The sequence below is a fragment of the Primulina huaijiensis genome, unplaced genomic scaffold (assembly GCF_012295235.1).
Source record: "Primulina huaijiensis isolate GDHJ02 unplaced genomic scaffold, ASM1229523v2 scaffold21623_ERROPOS600000+, whole genome shotgun sequence".
Lineage (NCBI taxonomy): Eukaryota > Viridiplantae > Streptophyta > Magnoliopsida > Lamiales > Gesneriaceae > Primulina > Primulina huaijiensis.
The window spans coordinates 115,625-125,297 of record NW_027355398.1 but is presented as its reverse complement, the minus strand read 5'-3'; the positions used below and the strand labels follow the sequence as shown (position 1 = coordinate 125,297).

At 36.3% G+C, this 9,673-nt stretch overlaps 1 pseudogene; it reads right to left on the bottom strand.

Annotated features, from left to right (window-relative positions):
- Nucleotides 1–869: 869 nt before the first annotated feature.
- On the bottom strand, nucleotides 870–2,155 carry LOC140966999 (protein UNUSUAL FLORAL ORGANS-like; annotated as a pseudogene).
- Nucleotides 2,156–9,673: the final 7,518 nt, after the last annotated feature.

Sequence of the window (9,673 nt, the reverse complement as noted above, 5' to 3'; positions counted from 1 at the left end):
GGGGGCAATAATGTCATTTCACAGAATTTATTATTTATCATGCAGATATCCCTATACATTAGAGGGATGTCTTCTCCATAGTGGACCAACATTATCACGGGCCCATCCAATTTTTATGAGCCGTTAAAAAATGAAACAAACATGTGCTGAAGGATGATAACTTAATAATCATTTAGTTATCAAGTGTACTAAATTATGCCTAAATATTTTATGTATGTTGCGCGATGAGTATTAGTTCATATTGTATCATAGAGAGGGATAGAGCCACTTTTAGAGGAAGGCAGGGAAATGCCTCGACCATTTAATCACCAATAAGTATGGAAAATAACAAATGATGATAATCTTGTATATATGTAATATTTTCAATTTTCTCTATTACCATAATAATCACGATAGATTTCAATTGTCCACAATTTTCTAAGAATTTGAAATACATTATGATTTGTATGATTATAAAGTTCATAAGTAACAAGATGATTTTGATTTTTTTTGTTAAAGTTATACAAACAATGGAAATGATTTTCAAATTCATTGTTTCAAATGATTCGATCCAAATGCACCCTTATTTTTTTTCCATGCAAAGCATAAAAATTATGGATGTGTGTATGCATTTACATATCTTTTTCCCCCAAAATTTTAAGAAATTTAACTGTTTTATTTCTTGTTATTATTTAAATTAATTTCCATGAATTATTTATCATAGAAATAAAATATGAACATAGATTACTTCAAACTTTGCGCGCGTTCAAATACATNTTTTTTTTTTTTTTTTTTTTTTTTTTTGCTATCACCGTTAATGAAATGCACAATTATATTAAAGCAATTTGGGTCATCAAATATTTTAAGCCTTCAAACACCCGATCGATGGGCTACGCAGTAAAAGATTGAAAGGAAAAAGTGAGTTGGTGAAGAAGAGCTGCGATCGGTGCGGCAAGTTTCGGTTCATAGGCAAAACCAAGCAACTCATCTCCTTAAGATGAATATAAGGACATGCTGGCATCCACATCGATCGCTTCCGACCAAACTCATACAACAAACGCTTTATGATGATCTGACGAAGCACCTTTTATCATTATCACTACAAACTCCCCGCGTGCAATGCAGTCGAACCCGCGCCCTCCTTCAATCTCCGCAAATTCAGTATACAGTTGTTGTGGCATCCTCTCTATCTCCACCCACATACTTCCTCGTTTTCTTGCAATCCCCTCACGCGCAAGCTCTTTGGAACATTTAGCTTACTTTTCTCAACTGCAGCAACTAACAACAGCTTTCCTCCGCTCTCAACCAAGCTCGGGGAACGCAGAATCCTGCGCATAGGTGCCTGAATTTCGCACCACTGATTCATCCCCGTCTCGTAACTCAACACGCTGAAAGGGCTGTAGTTCATGCAGTAGAATCGACCTTCCACGTGAACCATCCGTCCTGATTCAAGGCTAGTCGTGGGAGACTAGCGGTTGTTCTCCATATGGAGTAGAATCCACCTTTCTGAACTCAGATTCTTGACCGCGTAAGGAGATATCATGTCGTCTCCGGCGAGAACCAAGTCTATGGAAGACTCGGAGATGGTCAAACCATTCGAAGGGCAGAGCCTAGGCCTCAGCGTTGAGGGCAACTGAATCAAGGAGTTATTACCAAGGATAAGTAGGTTGCAGAGGAGAATAGTCTTAGAACCAGCTTCTTCAGATACCCAACAAATTAGGCCACCCGAAGAAGAGGTGGGGAAAAACCCATGCGGGGATCAAAGGGAAGGAGAGGGGGTACCATTTCAAGTCGAGGGAATCGAAAAGGTAGCCTTCATATTCGTGAACACCGGAGATAGTACTGGTGGCGTTGTTAATATTCCTGTAGATGTAATTTTAAGCGGGTGTTGCTTGAAGAACAAGAACCAGTGACTGGGAGGCGATACTTGAATATATAAGTCATGGAAGCTGTTGGCGAAAATGATAGCATACCACCTTTTACAAACGATTCGAGCTCGAAAAAATGCGGGTGGGGGAAGACAGGATATAATACGATCGATCGAACTTTGAGGAAGTCTACTCCATATTCTGCTGTCCATCCATGGATTTGTGGTTGTCGTAATACCAGTGGTAATTAAATGAAGTATAGGGTGTGGTTCTTGTGAAAGTCGTGTGTCCGGCCATGATGCTTCCATGAGTTTATATGTTTGTAGGTTATATGGACGACAAAGTTTCTCAAGTAGCTAGTAGATTTATATATCTATCTATCTATTAGCTAGGTTGATCAGGAATTAGCTAGTGACATCCATTGGAAATTGATGGCGATCGATGAGTTAGGTAGCATGCATTCGTTCAACCAATATACACTACAACAAAAACGCAAAACGACAACGGATAACATGCCAGAAAACCGTTGTAACTGACAGTGTTGTTGAAAGTGCGTTCAACGACAACGGTTTTAATTGACAGTGTTGTTGAAAGTGTGTTCAACGACAACGATTTTAAACCGTTGTCGTAGCTATAGCGACAGTTTAGACATAATCCGTAGCTAATTTTTTAAGTAAAATAAAAAAAATTACTTTTATAATTTAATAAATCTACCAAAAAAAACTTACAATCTGACTAAGTTAATAATATTCATGATCTTAACTAACAATTAAAAATTTACCAAGAATTGAAGCGAAAAAACTTACCCTAAATCGAAACTAAAATCGTCTAATAGAGAAACATTTATCTATGATGTGAAGCGATGTGGAGGAAAATGGATCTAAAACGCGAGTATTTATAGACAGTTTGCGACAGATAAGCATTAGATCGGTCCGTTAATTGAATCACCACTCTAGTCTCTTTCAAAGGACCCAAATTTAAAGCACAATAAATTGAATATGACATGACATTAATAGATGCACCTAAATCTAGCATACGCTCAATTTTCAAATTACAAATAACATAAGGTATCGTAAACATACCTGGATCTTTGCTATTTTGTAGTGACTTTTTAATAACCGCAGACACGTTCTCTCTCACGCTTACCTCCTCATCACCTCTCAACTATCTCTTATTAGTGCACAACTCTTTAAAAAATTTAGCATATCGTGGGATATGTTTGATGGCATCTATCATAGGTATATAGACCTCCACTTTTCTGAATGTTTCCAATATTTCTTTCTCATAATCAAGCTTTTTGGAATTTTCCAACTTTGAAGAAAATGGAAGAACAATTGCATTAGACGTAGTAAATGAATGAAATTTAGAATTTACCTTCGTTTGCTTGTCAGATTCTCCTTCAACCTCTTCATTTGTGTCTCGTCTTTTAGTATCATTTGTTCTCAATATCTTTTTCACTCTTTGATACCATGGCACTTGCATTTTTCTTTGGATTAACTACTGTTTGTAACGGCAGTTTTCCGTAATTCATTGCCTACAAATCTCTCCAAATTGCTAACTGACGTAGCAATTTGGGTGATCTGGTTTCCTAGATTCTGAATGTTGGTTCTTGTTTCGTGTTGAAAGTTTCCAGTGTTCATAGCTAAGGCCTTCACTATTTTATCTAGGGACATACGTGAGTTAGAGACTTGCGCAGACGGTGGATGTTTGTTAAATTTTGTTGTGGATATCTTTGTTGGCCTCCTTGATTCCTATTAGAATACGGATCGTATCGATGCTGAGGCTGTCCAGGAAATCCGTCGATTGCATTAACCTGCTGCGTTGGATCTTCCTGTAGTGTAGGGCACACGTCCATTGAATGTCCAACAATCGCACATCCCCACAAGCTTTGGCCTGCTGTACCTATCCTACAACCAAATTTTCCAAAAGAGATGCCAAAGAATCTAACTTTTGATCGATAGGATTAGCGCCTACCTCATTAAATTGTCACGGGGGTTATCTTGCCTAGTCCCAAACTATTGTGCATTGACAGCCATGTTGGAGATTAGAGTTCGTGCCTCTTGTGGGTGTTTTGTTTACCAACGCACCTCGACTTGCAGCATTAATCATGCTCCTATCAAAAAGTGAGAGACCCTCGTAGAAATATTGGGCTAAGAACTGTTCTGAAATCTGATGTTGAGGGCAACTGGCACATAACTGCTTAAATCTCTTCCAATATTCATATAAAGTCTCCCCTTGTAACTGTCTAATCCACACACGTCCTTCCTGATATTTGCTGCTCGTGAAGTTGGGAAGAACTTCTCCAAAAAAATTTTTTTCGTATTGTCCCAAGTCGTTATCGTCCCAAAAGGCAAGTAAGAGAGCCAATCCTTAGCTTTGTTGGCTAAAGAGAATATAAAAGCTCGCAATGAGATTTGTTTTTCCATAATCTCTTGTGTTTTCTTGGTTGTGCACAAAATATGAAACTCTTTTAGATGCTTGTGAGGGTCTTCAGACGCGATTTTAATTCAAAGGTAGCGTCAGTAGTAGGAAATTGAATGCATAATTGATGTTGAATAACATTAAGATTAGCTAACTCCCTGAGGATTCTTTGAGCTGGTTCTGCCATTACTTCTTTGTCACTCTCACTTCTTTCCATGTTGATATCAAGATCGGATTCTCTTTCAATGTCAGTTGACTCCAATACTACCTTTAAACCAGGAGATGACAATGATGATGATTGTTTACCCCGCTGTCTTGCTTCTTTTCTCAATACTCTAGTTGTCTTATCGATTTTCGGAATATATTCGAGTTCACCTGTACGAGAAGAACGAGGCATAAAAAAAGAAAATAACTAAACTTGAAAGAAACTAACCTTGCACTATTCCCCAGCGAAGGCGCTAAAACTTGTTGTGCACCAAACTTAATTGCTTACTTCCAAATGTAATGGTGAGTAGGGTCGAATCCAAATGGAACGAAAGATTTCTTTCTTTCGATAAAAATAAATAAAAGGGAGATTTTGTTGGATAAGACTAATTAAATAAAATAGTAAAATTAAAATTAACAAGCAACGAAAAATAATGAATTGAAATGAAATTAAATGAAGAATTCAAGACAAGCATATTAAGATTCAAGGGGTTTTCAATATTCGATTGTTTCATTGTTCATCGGTTAACATTTGATTTATTCACGCATTTTTCAAGCAATTAACATTAGGGTTATGTGGGGACCCGGACGCTAATAATCTTCTTAATCATTCTTTGGGAATAAATGGATCAATTAATTAAGATGGGTCTAAATTTTTTTTTTTTATAGAAATGAGGAACATAGAATAATCAATCCTGATATAAACATTAAACATAACAGTACAAGTCTTGTACAAGATACAGTCAGATCAGACTAAGGTTCGACAACTATACATCAAGTGCTGAACCAATCTACATCGAAGTCCGGAATCACCACTCTATCTCAATCTCTCATCCTCTTCTCGACCTTGATCATGTCTCACCTGTTGTCATGCACACATACAAACACAACAACAGCCGGATAACTCCGGTGAGAAATATATCCCAATATAAACAATGTATCATGCAATTCATATAACAATATACGAAAGCATAAACAGTTATAAAAACATGAATCGTAATCTACGAGACATGACTCAATACAATTCTGCAAATCAAACTTTTGAATCAAACTCTTGACTCGACTCATCTAATCTAGGGATCCCGGTTGAATAAGAACGCAACAACTCACCTACTCTCCACAGCTAGATGATGGTACGTTCTTATTCCCAGACTTTGGTACTCTATATCGAATATCTGCCATAGAAGCCAATCTGCTCCTAATCACATCGATATAAACCAATGTCCAGTGACCTGGCACCTCTGCCAGCTTGGCACCTCTGCCAAGGACTCTCTGTCTCAAAATCAATCATCTAATCCATGCTTTCTATAAATCAATAGAACAAGCATATAAATGCAATGAATTCAAATATCTGAAAACAATAGCAAATAAGTATGTGGTTTTAGGGAAACTCAGGTCATATCTGACTCGAGTTATCAATCCCGGTCTAACATTAATTTATACCTTTCTTTTGTCGATCTGACGAAGTCGAAGTCTTGAATTCGAAGCTGTCAATACTCAATCTGCAAATGAAAATCGAACATATTGTATCACTCTTCCACTCAAACAAGATATCTTAATCTTATCAAATTCTGACGGCATAACGGTACAATCTTAAAATACCGGCAATACAAAATCAGTATATACCAATCTCAATATCTTATAATCAATCAAGAACATAATCTGATATCAAATATGTATAATCTCATCAAATCAAATCTGAAAAATCATAACAATTTCATATGTTATCCGTTCTTCGATCTGGTTTCGATTATACGATCTGGTACAAAATCAGAATATACCACTCTCGGCGCACATGCGCCAACTTCTCTGGACTCAGCATCTTGTCAATACCCATCCTTGCGCATATGCGCGTCCTGTATCGCGCATATGCGTGAGGTCCTCTGCCTTCGCAAATGGTCTCTCGCGCATATGCGCGAATCTTCCCGCGCATGTGCGCAACAATCTCTGCACGTCACTCATGAACCATGCTATGTCATGTTTTGCTCGAAGCTTGTCTAACCATAATCACATCAATTCATTAATTGCAGGTTATCACGATAAATAAATCGCAAGCCTTACAGGTTATAGGGATAACAACTAAAATCCTTGTGTTTTTCTAATTTAATTGAGTAAACCAAGCATCGAGTCAAAACATATAAATAATTAATTGGACACGAAAGTGTTCCATATTAATTAAAAATAGCATTTTCGGTTTGTGAAAACAATTAATTCTAAAATCTAACAATCGAGATAGCTGCAATTGATAGGTCGAGTTTCGTTGATTTATTTAGACTAAATATGCTATGATAGCACAACACACCTAATTTTTCGCTACTCATGTTTTAATCATTCATGAAAATTACATCGTTAAGGAAAATTACATATTAATTAATTTATGGCAAGCAGTATAAAATTATATAACAAATTAAATTGTCAGATTAATCGACATACAAATTTCATAGAATTAAATATAAATAAACAAATACTTGAAATGAACAAAAAAATTAAATTAATCACAAAACCTTACATTGATAAAATCGAAGTAATAGAATTATCCCTTGAATCAGAAATAAGATCTTAGCCAAGCATGACTCGGTTTACAATCTCCATAAAAATAAATAAAGAAAAGAGAAGTACTAGAATCGTGAAGAAAATTGGAGAGAAAATCACGTGTCTACCTTCTTCTTGTCTTTCGCACATGAATGGTGGAGGAATTCTTTTTTTTTTTGGTTGTGTGCGCCTCCCTTGAGTTTCACATGTGCATACTTGTTCGGCCAAGGAGAGAAGCCATAACCTAGTGTAAAAACTACCAAAAGGGAGTATAGAATTTTTATGGAATAAAACTCTATACTATAATTATTTCTCCAATAATAAAATAACAATATCTCTCTCCAAATACTTTTCACAAGTCAAACAGCATAATTGGGAGTTAAAATATGGTGTTATATTAACAATTTTATAACTTCAGATTTGGTTGTGCAGGCAGCTGAAGAACAGCCACAATGCGTGATCAGGCCTTGTGGAAAGTTCACTTCTGATTTTTTCTGCTTCGAGTCCTCCACAAAGTTCATATTGACATCTTTAATTGTGATATAAAATCATCTTTTTTAGTTCATATTTATCCCAAGAGCAGAAAAATTCCTCATACAACAAAATAACACAAAAGTGTATCAATTAAGCATGTCGGAAGTGGCAACAATGGAAAATATGATAACAAAAATCCAGACTATTACGAGCCTATCATTCATAAATATTTTTTCATAAAATTATCCTCAGCACAAAAAAAAATTTATTGATTTAAATTCAATAAAAATAAAGAAATTATAAAAAGAATACAATTATTATAGGGCTAGGTCAACTTCTAGATCCCAATGGGCTTTGGGAGTTTGTCGCGTCTGTCAACCCAATAAAACGAATGGAGGTGGAAGAGCAAAATGGAAACCGTCAGCCTAACTCCACTCTCTCCTCTCCTTCACTGTCGTCGTAGCATATCAGGTACCATAAATCCACACCTTTACTTATCTGCAAAGTGTCTGATGATTAGCCGTTTTTCAACAATCATAGTGAAAATCATAGCCTCAATCCCTTGCCAAAAGGTTCCATCTCTTTTTTTCTCCACCTTGCAATTTTTTTGATGATGATAATAGCTATAAGTAAATGGTGGTTTGATTTTCGGCAGAACTTCTGGGATTTTACTATGATGCAGGAAAGAATAGATACTTCGATTACAACGGTCCTATTCCGAATTCTTCTTCAAAACCTTCTTCTCTACCACCACTCTCTGAACCCAAACAGGTGCCTCCCTAATATGCTTTATGCTAACAAACCTAAGAAGTGTTCGCTGGAAAACGACATTTTGATGTATGCCATCTAGACTGAAAAAAGAGCAAACTTTGTTACTATTTATAATCAAAATTTCATGCTGACAGCGTATATGAACACATAAAAATGAGAAACAATGAGCTGATTCAGGTGCGTGAGTTACGTGATAATGTAATACCTTCTAGCAAAAAGAAGTTAAGCTTTCAAGCAGAATATCAAAAGCAACATGCCTCGCAACCTGTAGTAAGATTTTTTCCCCTCTATCTCTCCATCTATTTATTACTGTTCACTAATTAGTATTACATTTCAACTCTCTCTAGAACAAATTAGACTGAACAAAAAGTTTGCATTGCCAGAAGTTTGTGTTGCATATTGTTCAAGTGTTTCCAGAAATCCTTTGGAGACAATGTTCTGTCATTTGTTAATTTGTGATGTTTAATTTAATGAGCAACCTAGATTCTAGAAGCTGTTCTGTTTCTCCCTTATCAGATTCCAACTTTGTTGAATTTTTTTTAAAAAAACTTTACTAACTTAATTGCTGAAAATTTGTTTAAACTTAATGTTGATAGGAATTAGGATAAATCTGACAGAATAAATATATATAGCCAAGTATGTAAATGCCACTGACTATTGCTAAGAACCAAAATGAGTCCAAACTAATTTCACTGGTGGTCAAGACATTCTAATGATGTAGGAGTACCCAAAATGTTGAGTTAACCATGCATGAGTGAGAGTAATAAGAAGATGCGTGACTTTCTGGAAAGCTCTCGAGGTTCAAGCTTCTAACGATACACGATTGATCTGGTTGACTAAACTGTAAAAGAGGGACGTCAAATTCAATGGGTAAGACTGTCTCTGCTGGGAACAGAGCCCAACGAAATGTAAAGTGTAGGACATTATAATGATGTAGAGGTATCTAAAATGTTGGGTTATATGTGCATGAATGAGAGTAATATTGATATGAATGAGTTCATGGAACGCTCTTGTGTGTCAAAATATTGATGTCGCTCTATTTGATCTGATTGACTAGGTGAGTCGTGAAAGAGGATGATGGATCTTGATAAGTAAAATTTGTCTATGCACTGAGGATTGGGTCAGCGACTAGGAAAGAGAACAATTGATCTCAAAGGTGATATGTGATTACATTAGCAGTGAGACACACCTCTCCTCAGACTCATGATGCCTAATAGTCCGACCTATTGCCCAAGTTGGTGCAACCCCTCATTTTCACCCGTTGCTTACTACGAGGCTCTGCGCTGCCGCAATTATAAAGAAATAAAATTGCGAATATGCTAATAGCCATAACTTTTGACCTAGTGATAAATGCTTGATGCTAACACAAAATTTAAATCAATGTGGAAAAATATACCTGGAAATGACGTACATGAGAGAAAATA